The sequence below is a fragment of the Ovis canadensis genome, chromosome 5, assembly GCF_042477335.2.
Source record: "Ovis canadensis isolate MfBH-ARS-UI-01 breed Bighorn chromosome 5, ARS-UI_OviCan_v2, whole genome shotgun sequence".
Lineage (NCBI taxonomy): Eukaryota > Metazoa > Chordata > Mammalia > Artiodactyla > Bovidae > Ovis > Ovis canadensis.
The window spans coordinates 9,662,927-9,690,860 of record NC_091249.1 but is presented as its reverse complement, the minus strand read 5'-3'; positions in this window follow the sequence as shown (position 1 = coordinate 9,690,860).

Sequence of the window (27,934 nt, the reverse complement as noted above, 5' to 3'; positions counted from 1 at the left end):
AACCATCTCCACTCGAGAGGAAGCACGTGGGTTCCCGCACACATCCAGGGGAGCCCCGTTTCCGCCTCCTAGCTCGAGATGAGGGATCCTTTCCCTGTTTCGTAGGGAAAGAATTCCCGGCGTTCCCGTCGCATCTCAAGAGGAGGCGCTTTCCACAGGAAAGGCGAGAGGAACTCCAGGGTCGAGCCACCATTCCAAGAGTCCCCCAGATGGGTCAGTCCATTCCAGAGGAACCTGTTTTCCCTGCACTGACTTGACGTTCAAGCCGAGGATCGACTCCCACCACGTGTGCACGTGGGACAGCCCTGTGGGAAAGCCTCGTTGGAAAGCCTCGTGGGAAAGACTCGAGGGAAAACCATAGATCCTTTGATCCACGCGGCGGACTGCGTGACACGGCTGCTACCGCTCTGGAGGAAAGTGCAAGTGCATGCCCGCATTCGAGACGAGGACTGACTCCCCTGGGGAGACTCCAGAAGTACCCCAAGATCCATGTCAGCACTGGAGAGGAATCCTCAGGTTCCGGCCCCGACTCCACACAAGGTCTTAGGCCCCGGCTTCGACGGGAGAGGAATCCCGAGAGGCCACCGAGGAACTCGCATGGGGACTGGCCTTTCCTGAGGCCACCAGAGCGGGTCCCTGAAGTCCCCATCGTAAGTCGAGAGCACCTGCCGCAACTCGAGAAAATCCAGGAGGTTTTGCCCTCCAGGCGAGTTGAGGGCCATTTCCGCTGAGGCTTCTCTAGGCTAATCACATCTAACAACTGGAACTTCCAAAGGGTCCTTCACACCCTTGCTGCAACTCAAGAAGTTCCCCGACATACGCGTCTCCACTCGAGAGGAAGCACGTGGGGTCCCGCACACATCCAGGGGAGCCCCGTTTCCGCCTCCTAGCTCGAGATGAGGGATCCTTTCCCTGTTTCGTAGGGAAAGAATTCCCGGCGTTCCCGTCGCATCTCAAGAGGAGGCGCTTTCCACAGGAAAGGCGAGAGGAACTCCAGGGTCTTGCCACCATTCCAAGAGTCCCCCAGATGGGTCAGTCCATTCCAGAGGAACCTGTTTTCCCTGCACTGCCTTGACGTTCAAGCCGAGGATCGACTCCCACCACGTGTGCACGTGGGACAGCCCTGTGGGAAAGCCTCGTTGGAAAGCCTCGTGGGAAAGACTCGAGGGAAAACCATAGATCCTTTGATCTACCCGGCGGACTGCGTGACACTGCTGTTACCGCTCTGGAGGAAAGTGCAAGTGCATGCCCGCATTCGAGACGAGGACTGACTCCCCTGGGGAGACTCCAGAAGTACCCCAAGATCCATGTCAGCACTGGAGAGGAATCCTCAGGTTCCGGCCCCGACTCCACACAAGGTCTTAGGCCCCGGCATCGACGGGAGAGGAATCCCGAGAGGCCCCCGAGGAACTCGCATGGGGACTGGCCTTTCCTGAGGCCACCAGAGCGGGTCCCTGAGGTCCCCGTCGTAAGTCAAGAGCACCTGCCGCACCTCGAGAAAATCCATGAGGTTTTGCCCTTCAGGCGAGATAAGGCCCATTTCCGCTGAGGCTTCTCGAGGCTAATCACATCTAACCACTGGAACTTTCAAAGGGTCCTTCACACCCTTGCTGCAACTCAAGAATTTCCCCTACATACCCGTGTCCACTCGAGAGGAAGCACGAGGGTCCCGCACCCATCCAGGGGAGCCCCGTTTCCGCCTCCTAGCTCGAGATGAGGGATCCTTTCCCTGTTTCGTAGGGAAAGAATTCCCGGCGTTCCCGTCGCATCTCAAGAGGAGGCGCTCTCCACAGGAAAGGCGAGAGGAACTCCAGGGTCGTGCCACCATTTCAAGAGTCCCCCAGATGTGTCAGTCCATTCCAGAGGAACCTGTTTTCCCTGCACTGCCTTGACGTTCAAGCCGAGGATCGACTCCCACCACATGTGCACGTGGGACAGCCCTGTGGGAAAGCCTCGTGGGAAAGCCTCGTGGGAAAGACTCGAGGGAAAACCATAGATCCTTTGATCCACGCGGCGGACTGCGTGACACTGCTGCTACTGCTCTGGAGAAAGCTCAACTGCATGCCCGCATTCGGGACGAGGACTGACTCCCCTGGGGAGACTCCAGAAGTAGCCCAAGATCCATGTCAGCACTGGAGAGGAATCCTCAGGTTCCGACCCCGACTCCACACAAGGTCTTAGGCCCCGGCATCGACGGGAGAGGAATCCCGAGGGGCCCCCGAGGAACTCGCATGGGGACTGGCCTATTCTGATGCCACCAGAGCGGGTCCCCGAGGTCCCCGTCGTATGTCGAGAGCACCTGCCGCAACTAGAGAAAATCCAGGAGCTTCTGCCCTCCAGGCGAGATGAGGCCCATTTCCGCTGAGGCTTCTCGAGGCTAATCACATCTAACCACTGGAACTTCCAAAGGGTCCTTCACACCCTTGCTGCAACTCAAGAAGTTCCCCGACATACCCGTCTCCACTCGAGAGGAAGCACGTGGGGTCCCGCACACATCCAGGGGAGCCCCGTTTCCGCCTCCTAGCTCGAGATGAGGGATCCTTTCCCTGTTTCTTAGGGAAAGAATTCCCGGCGTTCCTGTCGCATCTCAAGAGGAGGCGCTCCTCACAGGAAAGGCGAGAGGAACTCCAGGGTCGTGCCACCATTCCTAGAGTCCCCCAGATGTGTCAGTCCATTCCAGAGGACCCTGTTTTCCCGGCACTGCCTTGACGTTCAAGCCGAGGATCGAGTCCCACAACGTGTGCATGGGGTACAGCTGTGTGGGTAAGCCTCGTGGGAAAGCCTCGTGGGAAAGACTCGAGGGAAAACCATAGATCCTTTGATCCACGCGGCGGACTGCGTGACACTGCTGCTACCGCTCTGGAGGAAAGCGCAAGTGCATGCCCGCATTCGAGACGAGGACTGACTCCCCTGGGGAGACTCCAGAAGTAGCCCAAGATCCATGTCAGCACTGGAGAGGTATCCTCAGGTTCCGGCCCCGACTCCACACAAGGTCTTAGGCCCCGGCATCGACGGGAGAGGAATCCCGAGAGGCCCCCGAGGAACTTGCAAGGGGACTGGCCTTTCCTGAGGCCACCAGAGCGGGTCCCTGAGGTCCCCGACGTAAGTCGAGAGCACCTGCCGCAACTCGAGAAAATCCAGGAGGTTTTGCCCTCCAGGCGACATGAGGCCCATTTCCGCTGAGGCTTCTCGAGGCTAATCACGTCTAACCACTGGAACTTCCAAAGGGTCCTTCACACCCTTGCTGCAACTCAAGAAGTTCCCCGACATACCCGTCTCCACTCGAGAGGAAGCACGTGGGGTCCCGCACACATCCAGGGGAGCCCCGTTTCCGCCTCCTAGCTCGAGATGAGGGATCCTTTCCCTGTTTCGTAGGGAAAGAATTCCCGGCGTTCCCGTCGCATCTCAAGAGGAGGCACTCTCCACAGGAAAGGCGAGAGGAACTCCAGGGTCGTGCCACCATTCCAAGAGTCCCCCAGCTGTGTCAGTCCATTCCAGAGGAACCTGTTTTCCCTGCACTGCCTTGACGTTCAAGCCGAGGATCGACTCCCACCACGTGTGCACGTGGGACAGCCCTGTGGGAAAGCCTCGTGGGAAAGCCTCGTGGGAAAGACTCGAGGGAAAACCATAGATCCTTTGATCCACGCGGCGGACTGCGTGACACTGCTGCTACCGCTCTGGAGGAAAGCGCAAGTGCATGCCCGCATTCGAGACGAGGACTGACTCCCCTGGGGAGACTCCAGAAGTACCCCAAGATCCATGTCAGCACTGGAGAGGAATCCTCAGGTTCCGGCCCCGACTCCACACAAGGTCTTAGGCCCCGGCATCGACGGGAGAGGAATCCCGAGAGGCCCCCGAGGAACTCGCATGTGGACTGGCCTTTCCTGAGGCCACCAGAGCGGGTCCCTGAGGTTCCCGTCGTAAGTCGAGAGCACCTGCCGCACCTCGAGAAAATCCAGGAGGTTTTGCCCTCCAGGCGAGATGAGGCCCATTTCCGCTGAGGCTTCTCGAGGCTAATCAAGTCTAACCACTGGAACTTCCAAAGGGTCCTTCACACCCTTGCTGCAACTCAAGAAGTTCCCCGACATACCCGTCTCCACTCGAGAGGAAGCACGAGGGTCCCGCACACATCCAGGGGAGCCCCGTTTCCGCCTCCTAGCTCGAGATGAGTGATCCTTTCCCTGTTTCGTAGGGAAAGAATTCCCGGCGTTCCCGTCGCATCTCAAGAGGAGGCGCTCTCCACAGGAAAGGCGAGAGGAACTCCAGGGTCGTGCCACCATTCCAAGAGTCCCCCAGATGTGTCAGTCCATTCCAGAGGAACCTGTTTTCCCGGCACTGCCTTGACGTTCAAGCCGAGGATCGACTCCCACCACGTGTGCACGTGGGACAGCCCTGTGGGAAAGCCTCGTGGGAAAGCCTCGTGGGAAAGACTCGAGGGAAAACCATAGATCCTTTGATCCACGCGGTGGACTGCGTGACACTGCTGCTACCGCTCTGGAGGAAAGCGCAAGTGCATGCCCGCATTCGAGACGAGGACTGACTCCCCTGGTGAGGCTCCAGAAGTACCCAAAGATCCATGTCAACACTGGAGAGGAATCCTCAGGTTCCGGCCCCGACTCCACACAAGGTCTTAGGCCCCGGCATCGACGGGAGAGGAATCCCGAGAGGCCCCTGAGGAACTCGCATGGGGACTGGCCTTTCCTGAGGCCTCCAGAGCGGGTCCCTGCGGTCCCCGTCGTAAGTCGAGATCACCTGCCGCAACTCGAGAAAATCCAGGAGGTTTTGCCCTCCAGGCGAGATGAGGCCCATTTCCGCTGAGGCTTCTCGAGGCTAATCACATCTAACCACTGGAACTTCCAAAGGGTCCCTCACACCCTTGCTTCAACTCAAGAAGTTCCCCGAAATAACCATCTCCACTCGAGAGGAAGCACGTGGGGTCCCGCACACATCCAGGGGAGCCCCGTTTCCGCCTCCTAGCTCGAGATGAGGGATCCTTTCCCTGTTTCGTAGGGAAAGAATTCCCGGCGTTCCCGTCGCATCTCAAGAGGAGGCGCTCTCCACAGGAAAGGTGAGAGGAACTCCAGGGTCGTGGCACCATTCCAAGAGACCCCCAGATGTGTCAGTCCATTCCAGAGGACCCTGTTTTCCCGGCACTGCCTTGACGTTTAAGCCGAGGATCGAGTCCCACCACGTGTGCATGGGGTACAGCCCTGTGGGTAAGCCTCGTGGGAAAGCCTCGTGGGAAAGACTCGAAGGAAAACCATAGATCCTTTGATCCACTTGGCGGACTGCGTGACACTGCTGCTACCGCTCTGGAGGAAAGCGCAAGTGCATGCCCGCATTCGAGACGAGGACTGACTCCCCTGGGGAGACTCCAGAAGTACCCCAAGATCCATGTCAGCACTGGAGAGGAATCCTCAGGTTCCGGCCCCGACTCCACACAAGGTCTTAGGCCCCGGCATCGACGGGAGAGGAATCCCGAGAGGCCCCCGAGGAACTCGCATGTGGACTGGCCTTTCCTGAGGCCACCAGAGCGGGTCCCTGAGGTCCCCGTCGTAAGTCGAGAGCACCTGCCGCACCTCGAGAAAATCCAGGAAGTTTTGGCCTCCAGGCGAGATGAGGCCCATTTCCGCTGAGGCTTCTCGAGGCTAATCACATCTAACTACTGGAACTTCCTAACGGTCCTTCACACCCTTGCTGCAAATCAAGAAGTTCCCCGACATACCCGTCTCCACTTGAGAGGAAGCACGTGCGGTCCCGCACACATCCAGGGGAGCCCCGTTTCCGCCTCCTAGCTCGAGATGAGGGATCCTTTCCCTGTTTCGTAGGGAAAGAATTCCCGGCGTTCCCGTCGCATCTCAAGAGGAGGCGCTCTCCACAGGAAAGGCGAGAGGAACTCCAGGGTCGTGCCACCATTCCAAGAGTCCCCTAGATGTGTCAGTCCATTCCAGAGGAACCTGTTTTCCCTGCACTGCCTTGACGTTCAAGCCGAGGATCGAGTCCCACCCCGTGTGCACTTGGGACAGCCTTGTGGGATAGCCTCGTGGGAAAGACTCGAGGGAAAACCATAGATCCTTTGATCCACGCGGCGGACTGCGTGACACTGCTGCTACCGCTCTGGAGGAAAGCGCAAGTGCATACCCGCATTCGAGACGAGGACTGACTCCCCTGGGGAGACTCCAGAAGTACCCCAAGATCCATGTCAGCACTGGAGTGGAATCCTCAGGTTCCGGCCCCGACTCCACACAAGGTCTTAGGCCCCGGCATCGACGGGAGAGGAATCCCGAGAGGCCCCCGAGAAACTCGCATGGGGACAGGCCTTTCCTGAGGCCACCAGAGCGGGTCCCTGAGGTCCCCGTCGTAAGTCGAGAGCACCTGCCGCAACTCGAGAAAATCCAGGAGGTTTTGCCCTCCAGGCGAGATGAGGCCCATTTCCGCTGAGGTTTCTCGAGGCTAATCACATCTAACCACTGGAACTTCCTAAGGGTCCTTCACACCCTTGTTGCAACTCAAGAAGTTCCCCGACATCCTCGTCTCCACTCGAGAAGAAGCACGTGGGGTCCCGCACACATCCAGGGGAGCCCCGTTTCCGCCTCCTAGCTCGAGATGAGGGATCCTTTCCCTGTTTCGTAGGGAAAGAATTCCCGGCGTTCCCGTCGCATCTCAAGAGGAGGCGCACTCCACAGGAAAGCTGAAAGGAACTCCAGGGTCCTGCCACCATTCCAAGAGTCCCCCAGATGTGTCAGTCCATTCCAGAGGAACCTGTTTTCCCTGCACTGCCTTGACGTTCAAGCCGAGGATCGACTCCCACCACGTGTGCACGTGGGACAGCCCTGTGGGAAAGCCTCGTGGGAAAGCCTCGTGGGAAAGACTCGAGGGAAAACCATAGATCCTTTGATCTAAGAGGTGGACTGCCTGACACTGCTGCTACCGCTCTGGAGGAAAGCGTAAGTGCATGCCGCATTCGAGACGAGGACTTACTCCCCTGGGGAGACTCCAGAAGTACCCCAAGATCCATGTCAACACTGGAGAGGAATCCTCAGGTTCCGGCCCCGACTCCACACAAGGTCTTAGGCCCCGGCATCGACGGGAGAGGAATCCCGAGAGGCCTCTGAGGAACTCGCATGGGGACTGGCCTTTCCTGAGGCCACCAGAGCGGGTCCCTGAGGTCCCCGTCGTAAGTCGAGAGCACCTGCCGCAAATCGAGAAAATCCAGGAGGTTTTGCCCTCCAGGCGAGATGAGGCCCATTTCCGCTGAGGCTTCTCGAGGCTAATCACGTCTAACCACTGGAACTTCCAAAGGGTCGTTCACACCCTTGCTGCAACTCAAGAAGTTCCCCGACATACCCGTCTCCACTCGAGAGGAAGCACGTGGGGTCCCGCACACATCCAGGGGAGCCCCGTTTCCGCCTCCTAGCTCGAGATGAGGGATCCTTTCCCTGTTTCGTAGGGAAAGAATTCCCGGCGTTCCCGTCGCATCTCAAGAGGAGGCGCTTTCCACAGGAAAGGCGAGAGGAACTCCAGGGTCTTGCCACCATTCCAAGAGTCCCCCAGATGGGTCAGTCCATTCCAGAGGAACCTGTTTTCCCTGCACTGCCTTGACGTTCAAGCCGAGGATCGACTCCCACCACGTGTGCACGTGGGACAGCCCTGTGGGAAAGCCTCGTTGGAAAGCCTCGTGGGAAAGACTCGAGGGAAAACCATAGATCCTTTGATCTACCCGGCGGACTGCGTGACACTGCTTCTACCGCTCTGGAGGAAAGTGCAAGTGCATGCCCGCATTCGAGACGAGGACTGACTCCCCTGGGGAGACTCCAGAAGTACCCCAAGATCCATGTCAGCACTGGAGAGGAATCCTCAGGTTCCGGCCCCGACTCCACACAAGGTCTTAGGCCCCGGCATCGACGGGAGAGGAATCCCGAGAGGCCCCCGAGGAACTCGCATGGGGACTGGCCTTTCCTGAGGCCACCAGAGCGGGTCCCTGAGGTCCCCGTCGTAAGTCAAGAGCACCTGCCGCACCTCGAGAAAATCCATGAGGTTTTGCCCTCCAGGCGAGATGAGGCCCATTTCCGCTGAGGCTTCTCGAGGCTAATCACATCTAACCACTGGAACTTTCAAAGGGTCCTTCACACCCTTGCTGCAACTCAAGAATTTCCCCTACATACCCGTGTCCACTCGAGAGGAAGCACGAGGGTCCCGCACCCATCCAGGGGAGCCCCGTTTCCGCCTCCTAGCTCGAGATGAGGGATCCTTTCCCTGTTTCGTAGGGAAAGAATTCCCGGCGTTCCCGTCGCATCTCAAGAGGAGGCGCTCTCCACAGGAAAGGCGAGAGGAACTCCAGGGTCGTGCCACCATTTCAAGAGTCCCCCAGATGTGTCAGTCCATTCCAGAGGAACCTGTTTTCCCTGCACTGCCTTGACGTTCAAGCCGAGGATCGACTCCCACCACATGTGCACGTGGGACAGCCCTGTGGGAAAGCCTCGTGGGAAAGCCTCGTGGGAAAGACTCGAGGGAAAACCATAGATCCTTTGATCCACGCGGCGGACTGCGTGACACTGCTGCTACTGCTCTGGAGAAAGCTCAACTGCATGCCCGCATTCGGGACGAGGACTGACTCCCCTGGGGAGACTCCAGAAGTAGCCCAAGATCCATGTCAGCACTGGAGAGGAATCCTCAGGTTCCGACCCCGACTCCACACAAGGTCTTAGGCCCCGGCATCGACGGGAGAGGAATCCCGAGGGGCCCCCGAGGAACTCGCATGGGGACTGGCCTATTCTGATGCCACCAGAGCGGGTCCCCGAGGTCCCCGTCGTATGTCGAGAGCACCTGCCGCAACTAGAGAAAATCCAGGAGCTTCTGCCCTCCAGGCGAGATGAGGCCCATTTCCGCTGAGGCTTCTCGAGGCTAATCACGTCTAACCACTGGAACTTCCAAAGGGTCCTTCACACCCTTGCTGCAACTCAAGAAGTTCCCCGACATACCCGTCTCCACTCGAGAGGAAGCACGTGGGGTCCCGCACACATCCAGGGGAGCCCCGTTTCCGCCTCCTAGCTCGAGATGAGGGATCCTTTCCCTGTTTCTTAGGGAAAGAATTCCCGGCGTTCCTGTCGCATCTCAAGAGGAGCCGCTCCTCACAGGAAAGGCGAGAGGAACTCCAGGGTCGTGCCACCATTCCTAGAGTCCCCCAGATGTGTCAGTCCATTCCAGAGGACCCTGTTTTCCCGGCACTGCCTTGACGTTCAAGCCGAGGATCGAGTCCCACAACGTGTGCATGGGGTACAGCCGTGTGGGTAAGCCTCGTGGGAAAGCCTCGTGGGAAAGACTCGAGGGAAAACCATAGATCCTTTGATCCACGCGGCGGACTGCGTGACACTGCTGCTACCGCTCTGGAGGAAAGCGCAAGTGCATGCCCGCATTCGAGACGAGGACTGACTCCCCTGGGGAGACTCCAGAAGTAGCCCAAGATCCATGTCAGCACTGGAGAGGAATCCTCAGGTTCCGGCCCCGACTCCACACAAGGTCTTAGGCCCCGGCATCGACGGGAGAGGAATCCCGAGAGGCCCCCGAGGAACTTGCATGGGGACTGGCCTTTCCTGAGGCCACCAGAGCGGGTCCCTGAGGTCCCCGACGTAAGTCGAGAGCACCTGCCACAACTCGAGAAAATCCAGGAGGTTTTGCCCTCCAGGCGACATGAGGCCCATTTCCGCTGAGGCTTCTCGAGGCTAATCACGTCTAACCACTGGAACTTCCAAAGGGTCCTTCACACCCTTGCTGCAACTCAAGAAGTTCCCCGACATACCCGTCTCCACTCGAGAGGAAGCACGTGGGGTCCCGCACACATCCAGGGGAGCCCCGTTTCCGCCTCCTAGCTCGAGATGAGGGATCCTTTCCCTGTTTCGTAGGGAAAGAATTCCCGGCGTTCCCATCGCATCTCAAGAGGAGGCACTCTCCACAGGAAAGGCGAGAGGAACTCCAGGGTCGTGCCACCATTCCAAGAGTCCCCCAGCTGTGTCAGTCCATTCCAGAGGAACCTGTTTTCCCTGCACTGCCTTGACGTTCAAGCCGAGGATCGAGTCCCACCACGTGTGCACGTGGGACAGCCCTGTGGGAAAGCCTCGTGGGAAAGCCTCGTGGGAAAGACTCGAGGGAAAACCATAGATCCTTTGATCCACGCGGCGGACTGCGTGACACTGCTGCTACCGCTCTGGAGGAAAGCGCAAGTGCATGCCCGCATTCGAGACGAGGACTGACTCCCCTGGGGAGACTCCAGAAGTACCCCAAGATCCATGTCAGCACTGGAGAGGAATCCTCAGGTTCCGGCCCCGACTCCACACAAGGTCTTAGGCCCCGGCATCGACGGGAGAGGAATCCCGAGAGGCCCCCGAGGAACTCGCATGTGGACTGGCCTTTCCTGAGTCCACCAGAGCGGGTTCCTGAGGTTGCCGTCGTAAGTCGAGAGCACCTGCCGCACCTCGAGAAAATCCAGGAAGTTTTGCCCTCCAGGCGAGATGAGGCCCATTTCCGCTGAGGCTTCTCGAGGCTAATCAAGTCTAACCACTGGAACTTCCAAAGGGTCCTTCACACCCTTGCTGCAACTCAAGAGGTTCCCCGACATACCCGTCTCCACTCGAGAGGAAGCACGAGGGTCCCGCACACATCCAGGGGAGCCCCGTTTCCGCCTCCTAGCTCGAGATGAGTGATCCTTTCCCTGTTTCGTAGGGAAAGAATTCCCGGCGTTCCCGTCGCATCTCAAGAGGAGGCGCTCTCCACAGGAAAGGCGAGAGGAACTCCAGGGTCGAGCCACCATTCCAAGAGTCCCCCAGATGTGTCAGTCCATTCCAGAGGAACCTGTTTTCCCGGCACTGCCTTGACGTTCAAGCCGAGGATCGACTCCCACCACGTGTGCACGTGGGACAGCCCTGTGGGAAAGCCTCGTGGGAAAGCCTCGTGGGAAAGACTCGAGGGAAAGACTCGAGGGGAAACCATAGATCCTTTGATCCACGTGGCGGACTGCGTGACACTGCTGCTACCGCTCTGGAGGAAAGCGCAAGTGCATGCTCGCATTCGAGACGAGGACTGACTCCCCTGGGGAGATTCCAGAAATACCCCAAGATCCATGTCAGCACTGGAGAGGAATCCTCAGGTTCCGGCCCCGACTCCACACAAGGTCTTAGGCCCCGGCATCGACGGGAGAGGAATCCCGAGAGGCCCCCGAGGAACTCGCATGGGGACTGGCCTTTCCTGAGGCCACCAGAGCGGGTCCCTGAGGTCCCCGTCGTAAGTCGAGAGCACCTGCCGCAACTCGAGAAAATCCAGGAGGTTTTGCCCTCCAGGCGAGATGAGGCCCATTTCCGCTGAGGCTTCTCGAGGCTAATCACATCTAACCACTGGAACTTCCAAAGGGTCCTTCACACCCTTGCTGCAACTCAAGAAGTTCCCCGACATAACCGTCTCCACTCGAGAGGAAGCACGAGGTTCCCGCACACATTCAGGGGAGCCCCGTTTCCGCCTCGTAGTTCGAGATGAGGGATCCTTTCCCTGTTTTGTATGGAAAGAATTCCCGGCGTTCCCGTCGCATCTCAAGAGGAGGCGCCCTCAACAGGAAAGGGGAGAGGATCTCCAGAGTCGTGCCACCATTCCAAGAGACCCCCAGATGTGTCAATCCATTACAGAGGAGCCTGTTTTCCCTGCACTGCCTTGACGTTCAAGCCGAGGATCGACTCCCACCACGTGTGCACGTGGAACAGCCCTGTGGGAAAGCCTCGTGGGAAAGCCTCGTGGGAAAGCCTCATGGGAAAGACTCGAGGGGAAACCATAGATCCTTTGATCCACGCGGCAGACTGCGTGACACTGCTGCTACCGCTCTGGAGGAAAGCGCAAGTGCATGCCCGCATTCGAGACGAGGACTGACTCCCCTGGGGAGACTCCAAAAGTACCCCAAGATCCATGTCAGCACTGGAGAGGAATCCTCAGGTTCCGGCCCCGACTCCACACAAGGTCTTAGGCCCCGGCATCGACGGGAGAGGAATCCCGAGAGGCCCCCGAGGAACTCTCATGGGGACTGGCCTTTCCTGAGGCCACCAGAGCGGGTCCCTGTGGTCCCCGTCGTAAGTCGAGAGCACCTGCCGCAACTCGAGAAAATCCAGGAGGTTTTGCCCTCCAGGCGAGATGAGGCCCATTTCCGCTGAGGCTTCTCGAAGCTAATCACATCTAACCACTGGAACTTCCAAAGGGTCCTTCACACCCTTGCTGCAACACAATCAGTTCCGCGACATTCCCGTCTCCACTAGAGAGGAAGCACGTGGGGTTCCGCACACATCCAGGGGAGCCCCGTTTCCGCCTCCTAGTTGGAGATGAGGGACCTTTCCCTGTTTCCTAGGGAAAGAATTCCCGGCGTTCCCGTCGCATCTCAAGAGGAGGCGCTCTCCACAGGAAAGGCGAGAGGAACTTCAGGGTCGTGCCACCATTCCAAGAGTCCCCCAGATATGTCAGTCCATTCCAGAGGAACCTGTTTTCCCTGCACTGCCTTGACGTTCAAGCCGAGGATCGACTCCCACCACGTGTGCACGTGGGACAGCATTGTGGGAAAGCCTCGTGGGAAAGCCTCGTGGGAAAGCCTCGTGGGAAAGCCTCGTGGGAAAGACTCGAGGGGAAACCATAGATCCTTTGATCCACGTGGCGGACTGCGTGACACTGCTGCTACCGCTCTGGAGGAAAGCGCAAGTGCATGCTCGCATTCGAGACGAGGACTGACTCCCCTGGGGAGATTCCAGAAATACCCCAAGATCCATGTCAGCACTGGAGAGGAATCCTCAGGTTCCGGTCCCGACTCCACACAAGGTCTTAGGCCCCGGCATCGACGGGAGAGGAATCCCGAGAGGCCCCCGATGAACTCGCATGGGGACTGGCCTTTCCTGAGGCCACCAGAGCGGGTCCCTGAGGTCCCCGTCGTAAGTCGAGAGCACCTGCCGCAACTCGAGAAATTCCCGGAGGTTTTGCCCTCCATGCGAGATGAGGCCCATTTCCGCTGAGGCTTCTCGAGGCTAATCACATCTAACCACTGGAACTTCCAAAAGGTCCTTCACACCCTTGCTGCAACTCAAGAGGTTCCCCGACATACCCGTCTCCACTCGAGAGGAAGCACGAGGGACCCGCACACATCCAGGGGAGCCCCGTTTCCGCCTCCTAGCTCGAGATGAGGGATCCTTTCCCTGTTTCGTAGGGAAAGAATTCCCGGCGTTCCCGTCGCATCTCAAGAGGAGGCGCTCTCCACAGGAAAGGCGAGAGGAACTCCAGGGTCATGCCACCATTCCAAGAGTCCCCCAGATGTGTCAGTCCATTCCAGAGGAACATGTTTTCCCTGCACTGCCTTGACGTTCAAGCCGAGGATCGACTCCCACCACGTGTGCACGTGGGACAGCCCTGTGGGAAAGCCTCGTGGGAAAGCCTCGTGGGAAAGACTCGAGGGAAAACCATAGATCCTTTGATCCATGCGGCGGACTGCGTGACACTGCTGCTACCCCTCTGGAGGAAAGCGCAAGTGCATGCCCGCATTCGAGACCAGGACTGACTCCCCTGGGAAGACTCCAGAAGTACTCCAAGGTCCATGTCAGCACTGGAGAGGAATACTCAGGTTCTGGCCACGACTCCACACAAGGTCTTAGGCACCGGCATCGACGGGAGAGGAATCCCGAGAGGACCCCGAGGAACTCGCATGGGGACTGGCCTTTCCTGAGGCCACCAGAGCGGGTCCCTGAGGTCCCCGTCGTAAGTCGAGAGCACTTGCCGCAACTCGAGAAATTCCAGGAGGTTTTGCCCTTCAGGCGAGATGAGGCCCATTTCCGCTGAGGCTTCTCGAGGCTAATCACATCTACCCACTGGAACTTCCAAAAGGTCCTTCACACGCTTGCTGCAACTCAAGAGGTTCCCGACATACCCGTCTCCACTCGAGAGGAAGCACGAGGGTCCTGCACACATCCAGGGGAGCCCCGTTTCCGCCTCCTAGCTCGAGATGAGGGATCCTTTCCCTGTTTCGTAGGGAAAGAATTCCCGGCGTTCCCGTCGCATCTCAAGAGGAGGCGCTCTCCACAGGTAAGGCGAGAGGAACTCCAGGGTCGTGCCACCATTCCAAGAGTCCCCCAGATGTGTCAGTCCATTCCAGAGGAACCTGTTTTCCCTGCACTGCCTTGACGTTCAAGCCGAGGATCGACTCCCACCACGTGTGCACGTGGGACAGCCCTGTGGGAAAGCCTCGTGGGAAAGCCTCGTGGGAAAGACTCGAGGGAAAATCATAGATCCTTTGATCCATGCGGCGGACTGCGTGACACTGCTGCTACCGCTCTGGAGGAAAGCGCAAGTGCATGCCCGCATTCGCGACGAGGACTGACTCCCCTGGGGAGACTCCAGAAGTACTCCAAGGTCCATGTCAGCACTGGAGAGGAATACTCAGGTTCTGGCCTCGACTCCACACAAGGTCTTAGGCACCGGCATCGACGGGAGAGGAATCCCGAGAGGCCCCCGAGGAACTCGCATGGGGACTGGCCTTTCCTGAGGCCACCAGAGCGGGTCCCTGAGGTCCCCGTCGTAAGTCGAGAGCACCTGCCGCAACTCGAGAAATTCCAGGAGGTTTTGCCCTCCAGGCGAGATGAGGCCCATTTCCGCTGAGGCTTCTCGAGGCTAATCACATCTAACCACTGGAACTTCCAAAAGGTCCTTCACACCCTTGCTGCAACTCAAGAGGTTCCCCGACATACCCGTCTCCACTCGAGAGGAAGCACGAGGGTCCCGCACACATCCAGGGGAGCCCCGTTTCCGCCTCCTAGCTCGAGATGAGGGATCCTTTCCCTGTTTTGTAGGGAAAGAATTCCCGGCGTTCCCGTCGCATCTCAAGAGGAGGCGCTCTCCACAGGTAAGGCGAGAGGAACTCCAGGGTCGTGCCACCATTCCAAGAGTCCCCCAGATGTGTCAGTCCATTCCAGAGGAACCTGTTTTCCCTGCACTGCCTTGACGTTCAAGCCGAGGATCGACTCCCACCACGTGTGCACGTGGGACAGCCCTGTGGGAAAGCCTCGTGGGAAAGAATCGTGGGAAAGACTCGAGGGAACACCATAGATCCTTTGATCCACGCGGCGGACTGCGTGACACTGCTGCTACCGCTCTGGAGGAAAGCGCAAGTGCATGCCCGCATTCGACACGAGGACTCACTCCCCTGGGGAGACTCCAGAAATACCCCTAGATCCATGTCAGCACTGGAGAGGAATCCTCAGGTTCCGGCCCCGACTCCACACAAGGTCTTAGGCCCCAGCATCGACGGGAGAGGAATCCCGAGAGGCCCCCGAGGAACTCGCATGGGGACTGGCCTTTCCTGAGGCCACCAGAGAGGGTCCCCGAGGTCCCCGTCGTAAGTCGAGAGCACCTGCCGCAACTCGAGAAAATCCAGGAGGTTTTGCCCTCCAGGCGAGATGAGGCCCATTTCCGCTGAGGCTTCTCGAGGCTAATCACATCTAACCACTGGAACTTCCAAAGGGTCCTTCACACCCTTGCTGCAACTCAAGAAGTTCCCCGACATAACCGTCTCCACTCGAGAGGAAGCACGAGGTTCCCGCACACATCCAGGGGAGCCCCGTTTCCGCCTCGTAGCTCGAGATGAGGGATACTTTCCCTGTTTTGTACGGAAAGAATTCCCGGCGTTCCCGTCGCATCTCAAGAGGAGGCGCCCTCAACAGGAAAGGGGAGAGGATCTCCAGAGTCGTGCCACCATTCCAAGAGACCCCCAGATGTGTCAATCCATTACAGAGGAGCCTGTTTTCCCTGCACTGCCTTGCCGTTCAAGCCGAGGATCGACTCCCACCACGTGTGCACGTGGAACAGCCCTGTGGGAAAGCCTCGTGGGAAAGCCTCGTGGGAAAGCCTCGTGGGAAAGACTCGAGGGGAAACCATAGATCCTTTGATCCACGCGGCAGACTGCGTGACACTGCAGCTACCGCTCTGGGGGAAAGCGCAAGTGCATGCCCGCATTCGAGACGAGGACTGACTCTCCTGGGGAGACTCCAGAAGTAGCCCAAGATCCATGTCAGCACTGGAGAGGAATCCTCAGGTTCCGGCCCCGACTCCACACAAGGTCTTAGGCCCCGGCATCGACGGGAGAGGAATCCCGAGAGGCCCCCGAGGAAATCGCATGGGGACTGGCCTTTCCTGAGGCCACCAGAGCGGGTCCCCGAGGTCCCCGTCGTAAGCCGAGAGCACCTGCCGCAACTCGAGAAAATCCAGGAGGTTTTGCTCTCCACGCGAGATGAGGCCCATTTCCACTGAGGCTTCTTGAGGTTAATCACATCTAACCACTGGAACTTCCAAGGGTCCTTCACACCCTTGCTGCAACTCAAGAAGTTCCCCGACATACCCGTCTCCACTCGAGAGGAAGCACGGGGGTCCCGCACACATCCAGGGAATCCCCGTTTCCGCCTCCTAGCTCGAGATGAGGGATCCTTTCCCTGTTTCGTAAGGAAAGAAATCCCGGCGTTCCCGTCGCATCTCAAGAGGAGGCGCTCTCCACAGGAAAGGCGAGAGGAACTCCAGGGTCGTGCCACCATTCCAAGAGTCCACCAGATGTGTCAGTCCATTCCAGAGGAACCTGTTTTCCCTGCACTGCCTTGACGTTCAAGCCGAGGATCGACTCCCACCACGTGTGCACGTGGGACAGCCCTGTGGGAAAGCCTCGTGGGAAAGCCTCGTGGGAAAGACTCGAGGGAAAACCATAGATCCTTTGATCCACGCGGCGGACTCCGTGACACTGCTGCTACCGCTCTGGAGGAAAGCACAAGTGCATGCCCGCATTCGAGACGAGGACTGACTCCCCTGGGGAGACTCCAGAAGTACCCCAAGATCCATGTCAGCACTGCAGAGGAATCCTCAGGTTCCGGCCCCGACTCCACACAAGGTCTTAGGCCCCGGCATCGACGGGAGAGGAATCCCGAGAGGCCCCCGAGGAACTCGCATGGGGACTGGCCTTTCCTGAGGCCACCAGAGCGGGTCCCTGTGGTCCCCGTCCTAAGTCGAGAGCACCTGCCGCAACTCGAGAAAATCCAGGAGGTTTTGCCCTCCAGGCGAGATGAGGCCCATTTCCGCTGAGGCTTCTCGAGGCTAATCACATCTAACCAATGGAACTTCCAAAGGGTCCTTCACACCCTTGCTGCAACTCAAGAAGTTTCCCAACATACCCGTCTCCACTCGAGAGGAAGCACGAGGGTCCCGCACACATCCAGGGGAGCCCCGTTTCCGCCTTCTAGCTCGAGATGAGGGATCCTTTCCTTGTTTCGTAGGGAAAGAATTCCCGGCATTCCCGTCGCATCTCAAGAGGAGGCGCTCTCCACAGGAAAGGCGAGAGGAACTCCAGGGTCGTGCCACCATTCCAAGAGACCCCAGATGTGTCAGTCCATTCCAGAAGAACCTGTTTTCCATGTACTGCCTTGACGTTCAAGCCGAAGATAGACTCCCACCACGTGTGCACGTGGGACAGCCCTGTGGGAAAGCCTCGTAGGAAAGCCTCGTGGGAAAGACTCGAGGGAAAACCATAGATCCTTTGATCCACGCGGCGGACTTCGTGACACTGCTGCTACCGCTCTGGAGGAAAGCGCAAGTGCATGCCCGCATTCGAGACGAGGACTGACTCACCTGGCGAGACTCCACAAGTACCCCAAGATCCATGTCAGCAATGGAGAGGAATCCTCAGGTTCCGGCCCCGACTCCACACAAGGTCTTAGGCGCCGGCATCGACAGGAGAGGAATCCCGAGAGGCCCCCGAGGAAGTCGCATGGGGACTGGCCATTCTTGAGGCCACCAGAGCGGGTCCCTGAGGTCCCCGTCGTAAGTCGAGAAGCCTGCCGCACCTCGAGAAAATCCAGGAGGTTTTGCGCTACAGGCGAGATGAGGCCCTTTTCCGCTGAGGCTTCTCGAGGCTAATCACATCTATCCACTGGAACTTCCAAAGGGTCCTTCACACCCTTGCTGCAACTCAAGAAGTTCCCCGACATACCCGTCTCCACTCGAGAGGATGCACGAGGGTCCCGCACACATCCAGGGGAGCCACGTTTCCGCCTCCTAGCTCGAGATGAGGGATCCTTTCCCTGTTTCGTAGGGAAAGAATTCCCGGCATTCCCGTCGCATCTCAAGAGGAGGCGCTCTCCACAGGAAAGGCGAGAGGAACTCCAGGGTCGTGCCACCATTCCAAGAGTCACCCAGATGTGTCAGTCCATTCCAGAGGAACCTGTTTTCCCTGCACTGCCTTGCCGTTCAAGCCAAGGATCGACTCCCACCACGTGTGCACGTGGGACAGCCCTGTCGGAAAGCCTCGTGGGAAAGACTCGAGGGAAAACCATAGATCCTTTGATCCAGGCTGCGGACTGCGTGACACTGCTGCTACCGCTTTGGGGGAAAGCGCAAGTGCATGCCCGCATTCGAGACGAGGACTGACTCCCTTGGGGAGACTCCAGAAGAACCCCAAGTTCCATGTCAGCACTGGAGAGGAATCCTCAGGTTCCGGCCCCTACTCCACACAAGGTCTTAGGCCCCGGCATCGACGGGAGAGGAATCCCGAGAGGCCCCCGAGGAACTCTCAAGGGGATTGGCCTTTCCTGAGGCGACAAGGGCGGGTCCCAGGTCCCCGTCGTAAGTCGAGAGCACCTGCCGCAACTCGAGAAATTCCAGGAGGTTTTGCCCTCCAGGCGAGATGAGGCCCATTTCCGCTGAGGCTTCTCGAGGCTAATCACATCTATCCACTGGAACTTCCAAAGGGTCCTTCACACCCTTGCTGCAACTCAAGAAGTTCCCCGACATACCCGTCTCCACTCGAGAGGAAGCACGAGGGTCCCGCACACATCCAAGGGAGCCCCGTTTCCGCCTCCTTGCTCGAGATGAGGGATCCTTTCCATGTTTCGTAGGGAAAGAATTCCCGGCGTTCCCGTCGCATCTCAAGAGGAGGCGCTCTCCACAGGAAAGGCGAGAGGAACTCTAGGGTCGTGCCACCATTCCAAGAGTCCCCCAGATGTGTCAGTCCATTCCAGAGGAACCTGTTTTCCCTGCACTGCCTTGACGTTCAAGCCGAGGATCGACTCCCACCACGTGTGCACGTGGGACAGCCCTGTGGGAAAGCCTCGTGGGAAAGCCTCGTGGGAAAGACTCGAGGGAAAACCATAGATCCTTTGATCCAGGCGGAGGACTGCGTTACACTGCTCCTACCGCTCTGGGGGAAAGCACAAGTGCATGCCCGCATTCGAGACGAGGACTGACTCCCCTGGGGAGACTCCAGAAGAACCCCAAGATCCATGTCAGCACTGGAGAGAAATCCTCAGGTTCCGGCCCCGACTCCACACAAGGTCTTAGGCCCCGGCATTGACGGGAGAGGAATCCCGAGAGGCCCCCGAGGAACTCGCATGCGGACTGGCCTTTCCTGCAGCCACCAGAGCGGGTCCCTGAGGTCCCCGTCTTAAGTTGAGAGCACCTGCCGCAACTCGAGAAAATCCAGGAGGTTTTGCCCTCCAGGCGAGATGAGGCCCATTTCCGCTGAGGCTTCTCGAGGCTAATCACATCTAACCACTGGAACTTCCAAAGGGTCCTTCACACCCTTGCTGCAACTCAAGAAGTTCCCCGACATACCCGTCTCCACTCGAGAGGAAGCACGAGGGTCCCGCACACATCCAGGGGAGCCCCGTTTCCGCCTCCTAGCTCGAGATGAGGGATCCTTTCCCTGTTTCGTATCGAAAGATTCCCGGCTTTCCCGTCGCATCTCAAGAGGAGGCGCTCTCCACAGGAAAGGCGAGAGGAACTCCAGGGTCGGGCCACCATTCCAAGAGTCCCCCAGATGTGTCAGTGCATTCCAGAGGAACCTGTTTTCCCTGCACTGCCTTGACGTTCAAGCCGAGGATCGACTCCCACCACGTGTGCACGTGGGACAGCACTGTGGGAAAGCCTCGTGATAAAGCCTCGTGGGAAAGATTCGAGGGAAAACCATAGATCCTTTGATCCACGCGGCGGACTGCGTGACACTGCTGCTACCGCTCTGTGGGAATGTGCAAGTTCATGCCCGCATTCGAGACGAGGACTGACTCCCCTGGGAAGACTCCAGAAATACCCCAAGATCCATGTCAGCACTGGAGAGGAATCCTCAGGTTCCGGCCCCGACTCCACACTAGGTCTTAGGCCCCGGCATCGACGGGAGAGGGATCCCGAGAGGCCCCCGAGGAACTCGCATGGGGACTGGCCTTTCCTGAGGCCACCAGAGCGGGTCCCCGAAGTCCCCGTCGTAAGTCGAGATCACCTGCTGCAACTCGAGAAAATCCAGGAGGTTTTGCCCTCCAGGCGAGATGAGGCCCATTTCCGCTGAGGCTTCTCGATGCTAATCACATCTAACCACTGGAACTTCCAAAGGGTCCTTCACACCCTTGCTGCAACTCAAGAAGTTCCCCGACATACCCGTTTCCACTCGAGAGGAAGCATGAGGGTCCCGCACACATCCAGGGGAGCCCCGTTTCCACCTAATAGCTCGAGATGAGGGATCCTTTCCCTGTTTCGTAGGGAAAGAATTCCCGGCGTTCCCGTCGCATCTCAAGATGAAGCGCTCTCCACAGAAAAGGCGAGAGGAACTCCAAGGTCGTGCCACCATTCCAAGAGCCCCCAGATGTGTCAGTCCATTCCAGAGGAACCTGTTTTCCCTGCACTGCCTTGACGTTCAAGCCGAGGATCGACTCCCACCACGTGTGCACGTGGGACAGCCCTGTGGGAAAGCCTCGAGGGAAAGCCTCGTGGGAAAGACTCGAGGGAAAACCATAGATCCTTTGATCCACGCGGCGGACTGCGTGACACTGCTGCTACCGCTCTGGAGGAAAGCGCAAGTGCATGCCCGCATTCGAGACGAGGACTGACTCCCCTGGGGAGACTCCAGTAGTACCCCAAGATCCATGTCAGCACTGGAGAGGAATCCTCAGGTTCCGGCCCCGACTCCACACAAGGTCTTAGGCCCCGGCATCGACGGGAGAGGAATCCCGAGAGGCCCCCAAGGAACTCGCATGGGGACTGGCCTTTCCTGCAGTCAGCAGAGCGTGTCCCCGAGGTCCCCATCGTAAGTCGAGAGCACCTGCCGCAACTCGAGAAATTCCAGGAGGTTTTGCCCTCCAGGCGAGATGAGGCCCATTTCCGCTGAGGCTTCTCGAGGCTAATCACATCTAACCACTGGAACTTCCAAAGGGTCCTTCACACCCTTGCTGCAACTCAAGAAGTTCCCCGACATACCCGTCTCCACTCGAGAGGATGCACGAGGGTCCCGCACACATCCAGGGGAGCCCCGTTTCCGCCTCCTAGCTCGAGATGAGGGATCCTTTCCCTGTTTCGTAGGGAAAGAATTCCCGGCGTTCCCGTCGCATCTCAAGAGGATGCGCTCTCCACAGGAAAGGCGAGAGGAACTCCAGGATCGTGCCACCATTCCAAGAGTCCCCCAGATGTGTCAGTCCATTCCAGAGGAACCTGTTTTCCCTGCACTGCCTTGACGTTTAAGCCGAGGATCGACTCCCACCACGTGTGCACGTGGGACAGCCCTGTGGGAAAGCCTCGTGGGAAAGCCTCGTGGGAAAGACTCGAGGGAAAACCATAGATCCTTTGATCCACGCGGGGGACTGCGTGACACAGCTGCTACCGCTCAGGAGGAAAGCGCAAGTGCATGCCCGCGTTCGAGACGAGGTCTGACTCCCCCGGGGAGACTCCAGAAGTACCCCAAGGTCCATGTCAGCACTGGAGAGGAATCCTCAGGTTCCGGCCCCGACTCCACACAAGGTCTTAGTCTCCGGCATCGACGGGAGAGGAATCCCGAGAGGCCCCCGAGGAACTCGCATGGGGACTGGCCTTTTCTGCGGCCACCAGACCGGGTCCCCGAGGTCCCCGTCGTAAGTCGAGAGCACCTGCCGCAACTCGAGAAAATCCAGGAGGTTTTGCTCTCCAGGCGAGATGAGGCCCATTTCCACTGAGGCTTCTCGAGGCTAATCACATCTAACCACTGGAACTTCCAAAGGGTCCTTCACACCCTTGCTGCAACTCAAGAAGATCCCCGACATACCCGTCTCCACTCGAGAGGAAGCACGGGGGTCCCGCACACATCCAGGGGAGCCCCGTTTCCGACTCCTAGCTCGAGATGAAGGATCCTTTCCCTGTTTCGTAGGGAAAGAATTCCCGGCGTTCCCGTCGCATCTCAAGAGGAGGCGCTCTCCACAGGAAAGGCGAGAGGAACTCCAGGGTCGTGCCACCATTCCAAGAGTCCCCCAGATGTGTCAGTCCATTCCAGAGGAACCTGTTTTCCCTGCACTGCCTTGACGTTCAAGCCGAGGATCGACTCCCACCACGTGTGCACGTGGGACAGCCCTGTGGGAAAGCCTCGTGGGAAAGCCTCGTGGGAAAGACTCGAGGGAAAACCATAGATCCTTTGATCCACGCGGCGGACTGCGTGACACGGCTGCTACCGCTCTGGAGGAAAGCGTAAGTGCATGCCCGCATTCGAGACGAGGACTGACTCCCCTGGGGAGACTCCAGAAGTACCCCAAGATCCATGTCAGCACTGGAGAGGAATCCTCAGGTTCCGGCCCCGACTCCACACAAGGTCTTAGGCCCCGGCATCGACGGGAGAGGAATCCCGAGAGGCCCCCGAGGAACTCGCATGGGGACTGGCCTTTCCTGAGGCCACCAGAGCGGGTCCCAGAAGTCCACGTCGTTGGTCGAGAGCACCTGCCGCAACTCGAGAAAATCCAGGAGGTTTTGCCCTCCAGGCGAGATGAGGCCCATTTCCTCTGAGGCTTCTCGAGGCTAATCACATCTAACCACTGGAACTTCCAAAGGTCCTTCACACCCTTGCTGCAACTCAAGAAGTTCCCCGACATACCTGTCTCCACTCGAGAGGAAGCATGAGGGTCCCGCACACATCCAGGGGAGCCCCGTTTCCGCCTCCTAGCTCGAGATGAGGGATCCTTTCCCTGTTTCGTAGGGAAAAAATTCCCGGCGTTCCCGTCGCATCTCAAGAGGAGGCGCTCTCCACAGGAAAGGGGAGAGGAACTCCAAGGTCGTGCCACCATTCCAAGAGACCCCCAGATGTGTCAGTCCATTCGAGAGGAACCTGATTCCCTGCACTGCCTTGACGTTCAAGCCGAGGATCGACTCCCACCACGTGTGCACGTGGGACAGCCCTGTGGGAAAGCCTCGTGGGAAAGCCTCGTGGGAAAGACTCGAGGGAAATCCATAGATCCTTTGATCCACGCGGCGGACTGCGTGACACTGCTGCTACCGCTCTGGAGGAAAGCGCAAGTGCATGCCCGCATTCGAGACGAGGACTGACTCCCCTGGGGAGACTCCAGAAGTAGCCCAAGATCCATGTCAGCACTGGAGAGGAATCCTCAGGTTCCGGCCCCGAGCCACACCAGGTCTTAGGCCCCGGCATCGACGGGAGAGGAATCCCTAGAGGCCCCCGAGGAACTCGCATGGGGACTGGCCTTTCCTGCAGCCTCTAGAGCGTGTCCCGGAAGTCCCTGTCGTAAGTCGAGAGCACCTGCCGCAACTCGAGAAATTCCAAGAGGTTTTGCCCTCGAGGCGAGATGAGGCCCATTTCCGCTGAGGCTTCTCGAGGCTAATCACATCTAACCACTGGAACTTCCAAAGGGTCCTTCACACCCTTGCTGCAACTCAAGAAGTTCCCCGACATACCCGTCTCCTCTCGAGAGGAAGCACGAGGGTCCCACACACATCCAGGGGAGCCCCGTTTCCGCCTCCTAGCTCGAGATGAGGGATCCTTTCCCTGTTTCGTAGGGAAAGAATTCCCGGCGTTTCCGTCGCATCTCAAGAGGAGGCGCTCTCCACAGGAAAGACGAGAGGAACTCCAGGGTCGTGCCACCATTCCAAGAGTCCCCCAGATGTGTCAGTCCATTCCAGAGGAACCTGTTTTCCCTGCACTCCTTGACGTTCAAGCCGAGGATCGACTCCCACCACGTGTGCACGTGGGACAGCCCTGTGGGAAAGCCTCGTGGGAAAGCCTCGTGGGAAAGCTACGTAGGAAAGACTGGAGGGAAAACCATAGATCCTTTGATCCACGCGGCGGACTGCATGACACTGCTGCTACCGCTCTGGAGGAAAGCGCAAGTGCATGCCCGCATTCGAGACGAAGACTGACTCCCCTGGGGAGACTCCAGAAGTATCCCAAGATCCATATCAGCACTGGAGAGGAATCCTCAGGTTCCGGCCCTGACTCCACACAAGGTCTTAGGCCCCGGCATCGACGGGAGAGGAATCCCGAGAGGCCCCCGACGAACTCGAATTGGGACTGACCTTTCCTGAGGCCACCAGAGCGGGTCCCTGAGGTCCCCGTCGTAAGTCGAGAGCACCTGCCGCAACTCGAGAAAATCCATGAGGTTTTGCCCTCCAGGCGAGATGAGGCCCATTTCCGCTGAGGCTTCTCGAGGCTAATCATATCTAACCACTGGAACTCCCAAAGGGTCCTTCACACCCTTGCTGCAACTCAAGAAGTTCCCCGACATACCCGTCTCCACTCGAGAGGAAGCACGAGTGTCCCGCACACATCGAGGGGAGCCCTGTTTCCGCCTCCTAGCTCGAGATGAGGGATCCTTTCCCTGTTTCATAGGGAAAGACTTCCCGGCGTTCCCGTCGCATCTCAAGAGGAGGCGCTCTCCACAGGAAAGGCGAGAGGAACTCCAGGGTCGTGTCACCATTCCAAGAGTCCCCCATATGTGTCAGTCCATTCCAGAGGAACCTGTTTTCCCTGCTCTGCCTTGACGTTCAAGCCGAGGATCGACTCCCACCACGTGTGCACGTGGGACAGCCCTGTGTGAAAGCCTCGTGGGAAAGCCTCGTGGGAAAGACTCGAGGGAAAACCATAGATCCTTTGATCCACGCGGGGGACTGCGTGACACTGCTGCTACCACTCTAGAGGAAAGCGCAAGTGCATGCCCGCATTCGAGACGAGGACTGACTCCCCTGGGGAGACTCCAGAAGTACCCCAAGATCTATGTCAGCACTGGAGAGGAATCCTCAGGTTCCGGCCCCGACTCCACGCAAGGTCTTAGGCCCCGGCATCGATGGGAGAGGAATCCCGAGAGGCCCCCGAGGAACTCGCATGCGGACTGGCCTTTCCTGAGGTCTCCAGAGCGGGTCCCTGAGGTCCCCGTCGTAAGTCGAGAGCACCTGCCGCAACTCGAGAAAATCCAGGAGGTTTTGCCCTCCAGGCGAGATGAGGCCCATTTCCGCTGAGGCTTCTCGAGGCTAATCACATCTAACCACTGGAACTTCCAAAGGGTCCTTCACACCCTTGCTACAACTCAAGCAGTTCCGCGACATACCCGTCTCCACTCTAGAGGAAGCACGTGGGGTCCCGCACACATCCAGGGGAGCCCCGTTTCCGCCTCCTAGGTCGAGATGAGGGATCCTTTCCTTGTTTCGTAGGGAAAGAATTCCCGGCGTTCCCGTCGCATATCAAGAGGAGGCGCTCTCCACAGGAAAGGCGAGAGGAACTCCAGGGTCGTGCCACCATTCCAAGAGTCCCCCAGATGTGTCAGTCCATTCCAGAGGAACCTGTTTTCCCTGCACTGCTTTGACGTTCAAGCCGAGGATCGACTCCCACCACGTGTGCACGAGGGACAGCCCTGTGGGAAAGCCTCGTGGGAAAGCCTCGTGGGAAAGACTCTAGGGAAAACCATAGATCCTTTGATCCACGCGGGGGACTGCGTGACACTGCTGCTACCGCTCTGGAGGAAAGCGCAAGTGCATGCCCGCATTCGAGACGAGGACTGACTCCCCTGGGGAGACTCCAGAAGTACCCCAAGATCCATGTCAGCACTGGAGAGGAATCCTCAGGTTCCGGCCCCGACTCCACACAAGGTCTTAGGCCCCGGCATCGACGGGAGAGGAATCCCGAGAGGCCCCCGTGGAACTCGCATGCGGACTGGCCTTTCCTGAGGCCACCAGAGTGGGTCCCTGAGGTCCCCGTCGTAAGTCGAGAGCACCTGCCGCAAGTCGAGAAAATCCAGGAGGTTTTGCCCTCAAGGCGAGATGAGGCCCATTTCCGCTGAGGCTTCTCGAGGCTAATCATATCTAACCACTGGAACTTCCAAAGGGTCCTTCATACCCTTGCTGCAACACAAGAATTTCCGCGACATACCCGTCTCCACTCGAGAGGAAGCACGTGGGGTCCCGCACACATCCAGGGGAGCCCCGTTTCCGCCTCCTAGCTCGAGATGAGGGATCCTTTCCCTGTTTGGTAGGGAAAGAATTCCCGGCGTTCCCGTCGCATCTCAAGAGGAGGCTCTCTCCACAGGAAAGGCGAGAGGAACTCCAGGGTCGTGCCACCATTCCAAGAGTCCCCCAGATGGGTCAGTCCATTCCAGAGGAACCTGTTTTCCCTGCACTGCCTTGACGTTCAAGCCGAGGATCGACTCCCACCACGTGTGCACGTGGGACAGCCCTGTGGGAAAGCCTCGTGGGAAAGCCTCGTGGGAAAGACTCGAGGGAAAACCATAGATCCTTTGATCCACGCGGCGGACTGCGTGACACTGCTGCTACTGGTCTGGAGGAAAGCGCAAGTGCATGCCCGCATTCGAGACGAGGACTGACTCCCCTGGGCAGACTCCAGAAGTATCCCAAGATCCATGTCAGCACTGGAGAGGAATCCTCAGGTTCCGGCCCCGACTCCACACAAGGTCTTAGGCCCCGGCATCGACGGGAGAGGAATCACTAGAGGCCCTCGAGGAACTCGCATGGGGACTGGCCTTTCCTGAGGCCACCAGAGCGGGTCCTCGAGGTCCCCGTCGTAAGTCGAGAGCACCTGCCGCAACTCGAGAAAATCAAGGAGGTTTTGCCCTCCAGGCGAGATGAGTCCCATTTCCGCTGAGGCTTCTCGAGGCTAATCACATCTAACCACTGGAACTTCCAAAGGGTCCTTCACACCCTTGCTGCAACTCAAGAAGTTCCCCGACATACCCGTCTCCTCTCGAGAGGAAGCACGAGGGTCCCACACACATCCAGGGGAGCCCCGTTTCCGCCTCCTAGCTCGAGATGAGGGATCCTTTCCCTGTTTCGTAGGGAAAGAATTCCCGGCGTTTCCGTCGCATCTCAAGAGGAGGCGCTCTCCACAGGAAAGACGAGAGGAACTCCAGGGTCGTGCCACCATTCCAAGAGTCCCCCAGATGTGTCAGTCCATTCCAGAGGAACCTGTTTTCCCTGCACTCCTTGACGTTCAAGCCGAGGATCGACTCCCACCACGTGTGCACGTGGGACAGCCCTGTGGGAAAGCCTCGTGGGAAAGCCTCGTGGGAAAGCTACGTAGGAAAGACTGGAGGGAAAACCATAGATCCTTTGATCCACGCGGCGGACTGCATGACACTGCTGCTACCGCTCTGGAGGAAAGCGCAAGTGCATGCCCGCATTCGAGACGAAGACTGACTCCCCTGGGGAGACTCCAGAAGTATCCCAAGATCCATATCAGCACTGGAGAGGAATCCTCAGGTTCCGGCCCTGACTCCACACAAGGTCTTAGGCCCCGGCATCGACGGGAGAGGAATCCCGAGAGGCCCCCGACGAACTCGAATTGGGACTGACCTTTCCTGAGGCCACCAGAGCGGGTCCCTGAGGTCCCCGTCGTAAGTCGAGAGCACCTGCCGCAACTCGAGAAAATCCATGAGGTTTTGCCCTCCAGGCGAGATGAGGCCCATTTCCGCTGAGGCTTCTCGAGGCTAATCATATCTAACCACTGGAACTCCCAAAGGGTCCTTCACACCCTTGCTGCAACTCAAGAAGTTCCCCGACATACCCGTCTCCACTCGAGAGGAAGCACGAGGGTCCCGCACACATCGAGGGGAGCCCTGTTTCCGCCTCCTAGCTCGAGATGAGGGATCCTTTCCCT